A 14,025-nucleotide genomic window follows, 5' to 3' on the forward strand; every position below is an offset into this window, starting at 1 on the left:
AAATTGAGATAGATGACAATTAAATTTAATTATCACTTAATATTTCAGTTTGCTAAATTAATGAATTAATTTTTTTCGAATTTATTTTTTGACATTTTAATTATTCACCAATGAAATACATTATATGATTAAAATGAATAATTTTAATTATTCAACAATGAAATACATTATATGATTAAAATCAATAATTTTAATTATTCACCAATGAAATACATTATATGATTAAAATCAATAATTTTAATCATTCAACAATGAAATACATTATATGATTAAAATCAATAATTTTAATTATTCATCAATGAAATACATTATATGATTAAAATCAATAATTTAAATTATTCACCAATGAAATACATTATATGATTAAAATCAATAATTTTAATTATTCACCAATGAAATACATTATATATTTAAAATCAATAATTTAAAAGAAATCCATTTATTTAAATCAATGATTTAAAAGAAATCCCTCGATTGAAATCAATGATTTAAAAGAAATCCCTTGAATTAAATCTATTATTTAAAAGAAATTCCTCAAATTAAATCAATGATTTAAAAGAAATCCCTCGAATTAAATAAATGATTTAAAAGAAATCCCTTGAATTAAATCAATGATTTAAAAGAAATCCCTCGATTGAAATCAATGATTTAAAAGAAATCCCTTGAATTAAATCTATTATTTAAAAGAAATTCCTCAAATTAAATCAATGATTTAAAAGAAATCCCTTGAATTAAATAAATGATTTAAAAGAAATCCCTTGAATTAAATCAATGATTTAAAAGAAATCCCTCGATTGAAATCAATGATTTAAAAGAAATCCCTTGAATTAAATCTATTATTTAAAAGAAATTCCTCAAATTAAATCAATGATTTAAAAGAAATCCCTTGAATTAAATCAATGATTTAAAAGAAATCCCTCGATTGAAATCAATGATTTAAAAGAATCCCTTGAATTAAATCTATTATTTAAAAGAAATTCCTCAAATTAAATCAATGATTTAAAAGAAATCCCTCGAATTAAATAAATGATTTAAAAGAAATCCCTTGAATTAAATCAATGATTTAAAAGAAATCCCTTGAATTAAATCTTTTATTTAAAAGAAATCCATTTATTTAAATCAATGATTTAAAAGAAATCCCTCGATTGAATCAATGATTTAAAAGAAATCCCTTGAATTAAATCTATTATTTAAAAGAAATTCCTCAAATTAAATCAATGATTTAAAAGAAATCCCTCGAATTAAATAAATGATTTAAAAGAAATCCCTTGAATTAAATCAATGATTTAAAAGAAATCCCTCGATTGAAATCAATGATTTAAAAGAAATCCCTTGAATTAAATCTATTATTTAAAAGAAATTCCTCAAATTAAATCAATGATTTAAAAGAAATCCCTCGAATTAAATAAATGATTTAAAAGAAATCCCTTGAATTAAATCAATGATTTAAAAGAAATCCCTCGATTGAAATCAATGATTTAAAAGAAATCCCTTGAATTAAATCTATTATTTAAAAGAAATCCATTTATTTAAATCAATGATTTAAAAGAAATCCCTCGATTGAATCAATGATTTAAAAGAAATCCCTTGAATTAAATCTATTATTTAAAAGAAATTCCTCAAATTAAATCAATGATTTAAAAGAAATCCCTCGAATTAAATAAATGATTTAAAAGAAATCCCTTGAATTAAATCAATGATTTAAAAGAAATCCCTTGATTGAAATCAATGATTTAAAAGAAATCCCTTGAATTAAATCTATTATTTAAAAGAAATTCCTCAAATTAAATCAATGATTTAAAAGAAATCCCTCGAATTAAATAAATGATTTAAAAGAAATCCCTTGAATTAAATCAATGATTTAAAAGAAATCCCTCGATTGAAATCAATGATTTAAAAGAAATCCCTTGAATTAAATCTATTATTTAAAAGAAATCCATTTATTTAAATCAATGATTTAAAAGAAATCCCTCGATTGAATCAATGATTTAAAAGAAATCCCTTGAATTAAATCTATTATTTAAAAGAAATTCCTCAAATTAAATCAATGATTTAAAAGAAATCCCTCGAATTAAATAAATGATTTAAAAGAAATCCCTTGAATTAAATCAATGATTTAAAAGAAATCCCTCGATTGAAATCAATGATTTAAAAGAAATCCCTTGAATTAAATCTATTATTTAAAAGAAATTCCTCAAATTAAATCAATGATTTAAAAGAAATCCCTCGAATTAAATAAATGATTTAAAAGAAATCCCTTGAATTAAATCAATGATTTAAAAGAAATCCCTCGATTGAAATCAATGATTTAAAAGAAATCCCTTGAATTAAATCTATTATTTAAAAGAAATCCATTTATTTAAATCAATGATTTAAAAGAAATCCCTCGATTGAATCAATGATTTAAAAGAAATCCCTTGAATTAAATCTATTATTTAAAAGAAATTCCTCAAATTAAATCAATGATTTAAAAGAAATCCCTCGAATTAAATAAATGATTTAAAAGAAATCCCTTGAATTAAATCAATGATTTAAAAGAAATCCCTCGATTGAAATCAATGATTTAAAAGAAATCCCTTGAATTAAATCTATTATTTAAAAGAAATTCCTCAAATTAAATCAATGATTTAAAAGAAATCCCTCGAATTAAATAAATGATTTAAAAGAAATCCCTTGAATTAAATCAATGATTTAAAAGAAATCCCTCGATTGAAATCAATGATTTAAAAGAAATCCCTTGAATTAAATCTATTATTTAAAAGAAATTCCTCAAATTAAATCAATGATTTAAAAGAAATCCCTCGAATTAAATAAATGATTTAAAAGAAATCCATTTATTTAAATCAATGATTTAAAAGAAATCCCTCGATTGAATCAATGATTTAAAAGAAATCCCTTGAATTAAATCTATTATTTAAAAGAAATTCCATTATTCTGCCAGACTAAAAGAGTATTAATATAAACAAACTTAAACGGTAAATACGTTTAAATGGAGCCATAACAAAAATTAGTCAGGCAACGTTTAAATGGGGGATGGAGATAAGATATTCGTTCCTGGGTATTGCTCCAAGTTTAATCACGTCTCAAAGAGGTTAATTGCAAATGGACCTCGAGGTGGTCACGAATCTGGCCACAAAATAGCGGTTTCTTATCCGTTAAGAAATATTCTTAAATAAGCCGGCTTATATATAATGCACCCGGGGTGTTGTTGATTTTAGCCCTTTTTTTACGAATATGCCCGTTGACACCCAAGACATTATACGCGGAATAGACACCCGTCCTTAACAAAGCGACCTGCGACGAAAAGACGTCGTCCATTGTCATTTAAATGGCGATAGTTCGAGGCTAATGACACGCGAAAAAATGGTACTTTTGAATATTCATTATAAAGTCTTCTTAACAGAGTCTCAGAAAACGTTAATAGATTAAGATAGGCGTGTGCCCACCGCATTTATATATTGAAATTAATGGCTCTAAATTGCGTTTCCATTACGTGGCTGGACTTATTAAAAAAGGATTCTAGGTTTATATATTTATTTTGATATTTTAAATATATTATATAAGAATATTGGTTATAATATAATTTAGATGCTTAAAATTTAATTATTTCGGAAAAATTCAAATAACACAAGACAATTTTTTAGAATACTAATAATTATTAAATTAAGATTCCCTTAGTTTAATTATATCATTTATTTATTATTTAAATTTAAATAATAACGTAAACCGTAAACCTTAAAAACCATACTTGCGAGAAATTAACCAACTGTACAAAAATAATCATAAAAATAGCTTACCTTGAATAGAAAAGTTATCCAAAAATTGACATTCGTAAGATAATTTCGAAAATCCGATTTTTTTCTTAATTTATTTCGCCGGTTATTAAATCAAATTAACACACAACTAAATAAAACTAAGAGAGGAAAAAACTTCAAAGAGACTATATAAAAACGGCCATTATAGGGCTTAATTAAAAACGTAAAAACCAAAAAAATAAACTCCCCAAAAGAAAAAGCTACCAGGAGAGGCGAGAGCTCATGAGTGATCTGGACGCCAGTGTTTACAGATCGCAATTATTATAGAGCCAAAAATGTGGAAGTCGCGGAGAATAGGGGCAGACGGAAAATATGACCATCTAACATCCCTCTAAAAATGAACCGTAGCCTACAACTTGAAATTTTTCTCGAGGGGAGGGTGGCTCCTATTCCGACCCCCCAGACTTGAAAAGCGAACACAATATTACGAAGCCGGTCTCCGGGACAGTTTACGTCACGAGCTGTCATGCGTGACCCTGAAATATTATTGGCTTTTGAAAGAACGCCGCTCTCAAGGTTCCCGCAGCGCCGCGCGTCGGCATTTAAGGGAATTAAAAGTTTCGTCTTTGCGATTTGCATCGTCTACCTCGTGTCGTTTTTTTTTTTAACTTGTTGTTATTTTTTTTACCGAAGTGTACAAAACGGGTCTGTTTTGGAAAGGGGTGTTTTATTTTTGTAAGGTCGTAAAAATGTGGTTACTCACGTTTTATGTACCTCTCATTCGAATGGTAATAACTTCTGTTTGTTGTAATGAATTGGATATTTGTAACAACTTTTAGCGTTTTATACCGTGTTTTTTTTAAATAAATGCTATTTATTTTTGAAAATAAATTTCGAATGGTATTTTACGAAGATATTTTAAATGATTGTTTGCTTTTTAAAACGCTATATTGGTGGCTATATTTAATTGACTATTTATAGATAATTATATAAATTATATGGATTATTGTTTAATTTAAATGCTTCAAATTAATTATTTAATTTGTTTCGTACTTTAATTTAGACTATTTAAAACACTTATTTGTTGCTATATTTAATTGACTATTTATACAGAATTATATATTACATATTATAGGGATTATTGTTTAATTTAAGTGCTTAAAATTACTTATTTAATTTGTTTCATATTTTAATTTAGACTATTCAAAACGCTTATTTGTGGCTTAATTTATTTGACTACTTATAGAGAATTATATATATTACGGATAATATGGATTATTGTTTAATTTAAATGCTGAAAATCAATTAGGCTATTTCATTTGTCTCGTACTTTAATTTAGACTATTTGAAACGCTTATTTGTGGCTATATTTAATTGACTATTTATGTAGATAATAATATATATATTATACAAATTATATGGATTCTTGTTTAATTTAAATGTTTAAAATTATTCAATTATTTCATTTGTTTCATATTTTAATTAACACTATTTAAAACGCTTATTTCTGGCTATATTTAATTGACTATTTATAGATAAATTATTGTTTAATTTAAATGCTAAAAATGAATTATTTCATTTGTTTCATATTTTAATTTAGACTATTTAAAACACTTATTTGTGGCTACATTTAATTGATTATTTATAGATAATTATATATATTACTTATAATAGGGATTATTGTTCAATTTAAATGTTTAATTAATTGACTATTTATAGATAATTATATATATAACTTATAATAGGGATTATTGTTCAATTTAAATGTTTAATTAATAGACTATTTATAGATAATTATATATATTACATTTTATATGGATTATTGTTTATCTTAAATTCTTAAAATGAATTATTTAATTTGTTTCATATTTTAATTTCAACTATAACAAAAACCTAAAATCTCAATAAATGAAAACAAAACGTTTGATATACCAACCATAAAATTTAATTATAAAAATATTTTACCTGAATACCAAAATTAACATTCGTAAGATAAAACTCAAATGGTATTTTATGAAGTTAATCGGCATGCTTTATTGCTTTGGTCAATCGTATATCAAACAAGAAGTTATATTTTTGAAGGTAGCGTTTACTTTTCAAAATAATTATTTGTACTCGAAACTTTGATTTTTAAGTTAAATTTTTTTTCAGGTAATATAAATTAGTTCATAGTAAGTGTGTGTCCGAATTTATAGTCCGGTGTTCCTAGTAACAAAGACCATACCACCGGAGGGCTATCATCATAGTGCTCTACGCCAGCAAGCGTTAGAACTTAAAAACTTATTATATGGGCACCTTCTGATCAGTTAGACATTTGTGCTCAGATAATATAGGTAGTTTTCAACAGTGGCTCACCCAGGATTTTTTTGGGAGGGGGGAGAAAAAACTAAAGTTAAATATTAAAAAATAGTAGATTTTAGAGAGATGTTTGACTGAATTTTTTTCCATAGTATAGATGTAATAATTTTTTTCGGGCAAATGACATATTCCTCCTAATTACCGCCGAAATCAAACGTTATTATAAACATGGTAATGCGTTTTTGAACGTCTTCCTGTTCGATAATTTATTTAACCCAACAAAATATTTCCAACGACAAAATTCGATAATATTTCACCCCGTAAATTAATTAATTACTTAATAAAGATTACATAAACATTCTAAAAATAACTGCTCCTAGAAACAGGTCCAAACCACAAAGCTTCGTTACCGTTTGAAACAAAAATTATAAAATCAAGTAACGGCCTTTACGTTAGCTCATTTTCAAAAAATTAGGGTATAATCCGGTAAACGTTTCAAGAAAAAAACTAAATCCTGTAAAGAATAAAAAAAAAATCGGAAGCTCCAATTTCAATTTCAGCCTGGCACTCTTTGGACATATTGTAACCCACATCGGAAAATAAATTCTTTGGCGCTAAAATGTAGCGCAACGTGGTACCGCCTGTCTCAGTTTCTGCAGGACGCAAAAAAATTGCACTCAGCCCTTTGGGCCCCGGGGTAAGACTATTTCCAGCTCGCTGGTGGTAATGATACCCCACGATTTAGATGAATAAAAAACGCCATTATTGTTTGCCTCGGGGTCCTACATTTATCAAGAGGAACTGTTTTCCATTAAAATAGCAACCGTCGCTTTTTGGATCGCATGATAGTGAGACGTGTTTCGCCACACAATTAACACGTGAAATTCCGACGGGTTTTTTTATGACGATTGTATACGTATAGTATATTCAAAAAGATAGTATTTCGCCAGAAGCCCCTCTGGCGAGAGAATTATCGAAACAATGTAATAGAAGAATTTGTTTACGTCTATTCTTGCTACTAGTGTTACTTCCAAAATTGTTTTTGGAAATTGTTGTTCCGTAAACCGAACGATTTTTACCCAATGCCTGGTTTATTGAAGCAAGAATTTTCACGCTTTCTGACAAAGAAGAAAAATAAAACGTAAAAAATAAATAAAATACTGTTCTTGTGAACGAGACCTAAATTAGGAAGTCAGTCCTTCATACTTTGCCAATTTTATCAATTGTGGATGTGATCCATGTAAAAACTATAATTGTGAGGCAACTGAAACTTGTCAGTTTACAATTAATTCAGATTAGTTTTGGGGTAAGCTGTCTGGCTTGGCTTGCATTTTGACCCGTATCGACCGACCTTATAATATCTGAACGTAATTACAGATAATCTGATATCTAATTTATCATAATTATTTTCAGGGCCGTGCAGAGGTATCCTGGGGCCCGGGGTCAAACTTACTCGCGGCCCTTCGATTTGCACCCCCCCCCCTTGAGCTTCTTCGATTGGCCCTACAGCGACGGGCCCCCCTCATGGGCCCTTTTCATCCGGGCCCCGGGGATTTTGCCCCCCCCCCTGCCCCCCCTCTGCACGGCCCTGATTATTTTCTCAGATTAGATATCGCAAGAGTAAATCTGAGAATCGGTTGGAAGCACTATTTGTTGTACGTTAGCATTTTGACCCGTATCGACTGACTTTATAACATCTGAATGGAAATACAGATAATCTGATATCTACTTTTCTCAGATCAGTTATGACAAGAGTAAATCTGAGAATCGGTTGGAAGCACTTTTTGGTGTACTTTAGAATTTTGACCCGTATCGACCGGCTCTATAATATCTGAACGTAAATACAGATAATCTGATATCTAATTTCCTCAGATCAGATATGGCAAGAGTAAATCTGAGAATCGGTTGGAAGCACCATTTGGTGTACTTTAGCATTTTGACTCGTATCGACTGACTTTATAACATCTGAATGTAAATACAGATAATCTGATATCTAATTGCTCATAATTATTTCCTCAGATCACATATTTCAAGAGTAAATCTGAGAATCGGTTGGAAGCACCATTTGGTGTACTTTAGACCCGTATCGACTGACCTTATAATATCTGAACGTAAATACAGATAATCTGATATCTATCTTATCATAATTATTTGTTCAGATCACATATCGCAAGAGTAAATCGGATAATCGGTTGGAAGCACCATTTGGTGTACTTTAGCATTTTGAGCCGTATCGACTGACCTTATAATATCTGAACGTAAATACAAATAATCTGATATCTAATTGCTCATAATTATTTCCTCAGATCAGATATCGCAGGAGTTAATCTGAGAATCGGTTGGAAGCACCATTTGGTGTACTTTAGCATTTTGACTCGTATCGACTGACTTTATAACATCTGAATGTAAATACAGATAATCTGATATCTAATTGCTCATAATTATTTCCTCAGATCACATATTTCAAGAGTAAATCTGAGAATCGGTTGGAAGCACCATTTGGTGTACTTTAGACCCGTATCGACTGACCTTATAATATCTGAACGTAAATACAGATAATCTGATATCTATCTTATCATAATTATTTGTTCAGATCACATATCGCAAGAGTAAATCGGATAATCGGTTGGAAGCACCATTTGGTGTACTTTAGCATTTTGAGCCGTATCGACTGACCTTATAATATCTGAACGTAAATACAAATAATCTGATATCTAATTGCTCATAATTATTTCCTCAGATCAGATATCGCAGGAGTTAATCTGAGAATCGGTTGGAAGCACCATTTGGTGTACTTTAGCATTTTGACCCGTATCGACTGACCTTATAATATCTGAACGTAAATACAAATAATCTGATATCTCATTGCTCATAATTATTTGCTCAGATCACATATCGCAACTGTTATCTGAGAATCGACTGTAAGCGCTAATTAAGAATTTTTTCCAAAGCCGATTAAAAATGTCTCAATATTTATTAAAATTGTTTCCCAAAAGAATATAAATAAAAATATTCGCGAATAAAAATTAAAGCTAGTAGACTAGAAATACATCTCAACGAAATATAAAATTTCGAACAGTTATACCGGTTCTATCACGACACCAAGTGTATAATCATTTTTTGGAGAATGTCATAAAAAGAAGAAAATGATTGTGATTTCTCTTAGGTGGTATAACAATGGGAAAACTAGAAATATTTCGCGGGCTCCCGCAAAAACCCTTTTCCATATTTTCGGAGGATTTTTTTTGTTATTTTGGAAACTATCTAGCAGCGGCTGGCGACGGCGTTTCAAGAAGAGTCCTCGATCACTATTATTTCCAACCCCTTATTTCAGTCAATTTGGGAGCGTTCGATCCATTGGCGTTCTATTTTGAGCCGAGCCTCGTCGAGGTGTAAAAATGTAACACCATTCCCCACTTTTTACTTGTACAGCAACTTTAAAATGTTAAATTTGGCGGCACGAAAAATCAATTCGCGCGTCGTATTTTTGCATAAATAGCTGCTATTAACACGAGGTTCTTGACTTTGAAATAAAGCGGTATGAAGTTTAGGTGTAGAATACCATTCTAATATTTTTTTCACGGTTTATAGTACAATATAGGACGAAATCAATGACTATTTTTATCAAATATGTTTTCCATACAATATACTATTGTATCGTGTCTAATATAGGTAGTTTAGGTAAATATAAATTCGATAGTTATATCATTAAATAACGAATCCAAATAGCTGAAGAACCGACCCTAACTAATTGGATTCCCATGAGATTTCAAATATCAATAACTACTCAAATTAAAATTAATAATTAAATTATTACGAAGGAATTACAGTGTTATTACTTATTAGGGTGACAATTTTACAGTGTGATTACTGTAATCATTTTACAATGTGATTACTGTAGTCATTTTACAAGGCTACCACTTTGATAATTTTACAGGTTGATTACTGTAATCATTTTACAGTGTGAATACTGTAGGCATTTTACTGTGTGATTTATTGTAACCATTTTACAGTGTTATTACTGCTATTATTTTACAGTTACTACTGTAATCATTTTACAGTGTTATTACTGCTATTATTTTACAGTTACTACTGTAATCATTTTAAAGTTACTACTGTAATCATTTTGCAGTTACTACTGTAATCATTTTGCAGTTAGTACTGTAATCATTTTGCAGTGTGATTACCGTAACCATTTTGCAATATGATTACTGTAGTCATTTTAAAAGGTTATTACTGTGATAATTTTACAGGTTGATTACTATGATAATTTTACAGGTTGATTACTGTGATAATTTTACAGGTTTATTACTGTGATAATTTTACAGGTTGTTTACTGTGATAATTTTATAGGTTGATTACTGTGATAATTTTACAGGTTGATTACTGTAATCATTTTACAGGTTGATTACTGTGATAATTTTATAGGTTGATTACTGTGATCTTTTTACAGTTACTATTGTAATCATTTTACAGTTACTATTGCAATCATTTTACAGTTACTATTGTAATCTTTTTACAGTTACTATTGTAATAATTTTACAGTTACTTTGTAATAATTTTACATTTACTTTGTAATAATTTTACAGTTACTATTGTAATCTTTTTACAGTTACTATTGTTATCATTTTACAGTTACTATTGTAATCATTTTACAGTTACTATTGCAATCATTTTACAGTTACTATTGTAATCATTTTACAGTTACTTTGTAATAATTTTACAGTTACTTTGTAATAATTTTACAGTTACTCTTGTAATCTTTTTACAGTTACTACTGTTATCATTTTACAGTTACTATTGCAATCATTTTACAGTTACTATTGTAATAATTTTACAGTTACTTTGTAATAATTTTACAGTTACTACTGTAATCTTTTTACAGTTAATATTGTAATAATTTTACAGTGTGATTACTGTAGTCATTTAAAAGGTTATTACTTTGATAATTTTACAGGTTGATTACTATAATAATTTTACAGATTGGTTACTGCACTTATTTTACCGATTATAGCCCCTCGTTGCAAATCACACCTTCTCATCTCAAAATAAACATCTAATTTGAAAGAAACCTAATTATCTACATAGCAATTGACCTTAAATTGTGATGACGGTACCATGGCACCATACGCAAATTTAAACAAATTCGTCGAGCATCCTCGTTTATAATCGATCATTGTAGGCACAGGTCCACTTTGCAAATTGTTGGGTGGCAATTTAGAGGCTCGCGAAAGGGGTCAATGGGTTTCAGGACCAGGAATTAAAGAGGATGCCCCACCCACGAATCGGAACCCCGGACCCACCGACACTAATACCTCGGAATCTAAACTAACCTTCCCTAAAGCTCAATCCCACCTCGCGGCCTTCCGAAAGCCGTCTTCCGAGTCACCCTCGACCATCTCCGAGCTACAACCACGCTTTCCTCACCAGATAAAAAAATTAAAACTCGTATTTATCGTAGGGAGGGGGTGGGCTTTGTTGTTAACCCCGCGGGTGTTTCTTGCGTATTGTTGATGTTGTTAATTAAATTATAATGTTATAAGACTAAGACTGGTTATGATAGACGGACATCCGGATTTTAACGAGTTTGAAAACTACAAATTCCGAAATATCTGTACATCGATGAGAAATATCTGTACACTGATGAGAAATAACAGTACATCGACTACAAATATCTGTACATCAATGATAAATATCTGTACATCAATGATAAATATCTGTACACCAATTATAAATATCTGTACACCGATTATAAATATATTTACACTGATTATACATATCTGTACACCGATGATAAATATGGTACTATTTTAGGGAATATCGATGATAAATATCTGTACACCGGTTATAAATATCTGTACACCGTCGATAAATATCTGTACACTGATTATAAATATCTGTACATCGATGATAAATATCTGTACACCGATAATAAATATCGGTACAATTTTGGTGTACATCGATGAGAAATATCTGCACACCGATAATAATTCCCGTACAATTTTCCAACGTGTGCTCTTTCCCCGTCAAGCGGTCCACAATGTCTACTCCTACCAATGTAAAATGTAGAAATTTCACTGTGTAGGGATATTTTCTTCTTTATCCGGCATATTTTTCTTAAATAACGAATTTCATCAGGGGCAGTTAAGCTCAAGCGATTAACAAAATTGAAATTTAAGATTAAATTTTCATAACTTATCCAAAAAGATGAATTTGACCTATTTTGGGTAAAATTGATCAATGATTTTGGCTAAAATTGTTCAATTTTGGTTAAATTTTAACAAATTTTGGGCAAGAATGTATTTATTTATACTCAGGGAGAAAGAATATGTGGAGACTATCGACGGACACGTTGAGGCCTAACCCCGTCACGCTAAGGGGGGGGGAGGGAAAAAGGAGGCGGTCTTATTTTTGCGTCCTCGCAGCAGCGTTAATCGCGTCGAAAAACGTAATTTTTAAGAACCAATGAGATTGCAGTATTATTTGATTTTACTAAAGCGGAGGAGCATACCGGGGGGCCCAACGGGTGGGATTGGAGAAACGCTAAAAATAATCTCGACATATTCATTCTCCCTGAGTATAAATAAATACATTCTTGTTTTGGGTAACCGAGAAAATTCCATGCATTTAAATGGACAGGTCAAGAACATTTTCGGTTGCATAGGAAAACTAAAGCCCATTGCAACTTTTCCCTTTGGCAATTTCAATACTACCATAAGGTCTACCTAACCTCCGAGTTTCAACAAAATCGGTGATAACCACCTCGGGTAGTCTCCTTTGTAAGTACTATATTATATACTTTTGATAGAGTGAAGACTTTCTGCGGGTCATACTTAAAACAGAAAGTTTAAAATCGACCATAACTAAAATTACCCCCTAGTCAATGAAGTGAATCCGGGTTATCTCAGCAGGTACTTGTCCAAAAACAATAAACTTCTAGGCTAGGTTTAAAGCTTTTGAATCTCCAACTACAAAGAGTAAAAACTCGATAACATTGGTATATTTTAAATAGATAATAACACGTTGAAGCCATAGGTCCTATTTCTTTAGTATTCCTTTTTTTCCGAAATTATCCTCGGTGAATACAAAACGTTTGTTTGACCTTTACCAGTCATAGTGCCTAGACGGGCCAAGTACCCGAAGTTCTTAGCGTTGGATTCTTCAATTAGCGGAAAACACCCACGAGATGTCCTATAGAGGGGCCATTTGGGAGTTATAAACACAACACCTTTTTCCGATGACATCTCCGCTTTTAAAAGTGTTTTGCAGTTGAAACCCGCGCTGAGAGTATAAATGTAACAGTAACCCACGCTTTTGTAAATTGCGAAGAAGTGTGGTTGGCAACGATATTATTTTGTACCCAGGTTTTTTACGGGGTACTTCCGTAAGGCCTCTCAAAGACAAAAGGTAATGTTCGGTCTTGAATGTTCAGGTGTAATTTAAAAACAAAAACGACCAGGAAACTATCGTTTCCGGGGTTTGTTTTAAATTCTGAGATATGCAGACAATCACTCTTAGGGTATTCACATTGAAAAAGGGGTGGGCTTACGTCACTGATTATTTTACGTAACGAATTAGCCGTGATTTAAAGTTTTCTTAAAGGGAATATAACCTCTATAATTTATGTCGACCACCCAAAGGGTTTCCATATGACTACTGACATTGTTAAAATACGCTTAATATTAAATGTACTTTAATCAAATTGAGATTAATGGTGCTACCTAGGAGCAACAAACACAGTACTTTACACAAAGAAAACGCAGCTAACCTTTAAACACGCTAACACAGTGTGGTGTACGAATTTCATTGGACGAGCCTTTACGCTAAACGTTTTACGGAAAGGGGAAGACAATTTCCCAATTTTCCCCTTCTGACGGCAGCAGGTGCTAAAGCGTCTAACCAATGAAAACTGTACTCAAGAAAATGCACGACTTTTGACGAGTTGCGTTCTCCTTGTGTGGGGTGCTGTGTT

The sequence above is a fragment of the Leiobunum rupestre genome, chromosome 3 (genome assembly GCF_980474605.1).
Source record: "Leiobunum rupestre chromosome 3, qqLeiRupe1.1.hap1, whole genome shotgun sequence".
NCBI lineage: Eukaryota > Metazoa > Arthropoda > Arachnida > Opiliones > Sclerosomatidae > Leiobunum > Leiobunum rupestre.